The sequence below is a fragment of the Hyla sarda genome, unplaced genomic scaffold, assembly GCF_029499605.1.
Source record: "Hyla sarda isolate aHylSar1 unplaced genomic scaffold, aHylSar1.hap1 scaffold_117, whole genome shotgun sequence".
NCBI lineage: Eukaryota > Metazoa > Chordata > Amphibia > Anura > Hylidae > Hyla > Hyla sarda.
The window spans coordinates 373,567-374,529 of NW_026607792.1; the positions used below are offsets into that span (position 1 = coordinate 373,567).

A 963-nucleotide genomic window follows, 5' to 3' on the forward strand; every position below is an offset into this window, starting at 1 on the left:
ATTGCTTATTCAATACCACCAGCAGATGGAGACACTATATTACAACATTAGTTGTGAGCAGCAGTTTGTACAAACAAATGCCTCATAGCTGATGTCCTATCCACCTAGGCACCACCTATTGTCTTTTGCCTGCAGTAGGGACCCACTGGACTAGCCAGCAAGCAGCTGCAGCAGCAAATAAACAGGTAATCTTTCTTTCCAACACTGAAACCTGGTGGTGCACTTAATATATGCTACCAGATAGGGGACATATCAGATATTAAACTGATATAAACAGACACCACATTTGATACCAGCCAAAAGGAAGGATGATAAGTGATAACTGTGAAAGGGGAGGAACCAACGCTGTCCCCTTCACATGCACCATCATTACTTGTAGGAAGGGAGGCTGGCTGGCAGCCTCCCATACACACTCTGGCTGGGTGGCAGTCACCCACCAGTACACACAGCAGACCCTAAACCCATATCATTATTGCTAAGCAGGAAGATGGGAGTCCATTTCACTCTGATGGACCATTTTTAAATGCAATCCATAACCTGGCTTTGGCAGGAACCCTTCTTACTCCTCCTACTTGCATTTGATACTGGGTTTAGGATCTGCATAGGAAACACACACACACACACACACACACACACATACACATACAAGCACACACTTACCTGTGTTGCCTGCTGACGCCTCCTTGGCTGTCCCCAAACGGTATAAAACCAACAGCCACGGGAAGCTGTAAGGATAGAGGACATACCTGCATCCTATTGGACTCACTTGTCTTGGTTAAATCCAACTTATTTGCCAACCTATGGTGCTGCTACTTCTGCTCATGGCAGTGCTGCTTCTGACAAGGCTGTTCTTTGGTGGGCCTAGGCGACATCACAATCTCCATGGTTCGTACACAACAAAGGTCAGATGTTGTTTACACCTGGCCATGCCAGTGGTATTGAGTAGCATATCCCAGTGCTAAG

General features: G+C 46.4%; 1 pseudogene; it reads right to left on the reverse strand.

Annotated features, from left to right (window-relative positions):
- Positions 1-212: 212 nt before the first annotated feature.
- On the reverse strand, positions 213-320 carry LOC130302575 (U2 spliceosomal RNA; annotated as a pseudogene).
- Positions 321-963: the final 643 nt, after the last annotated feature.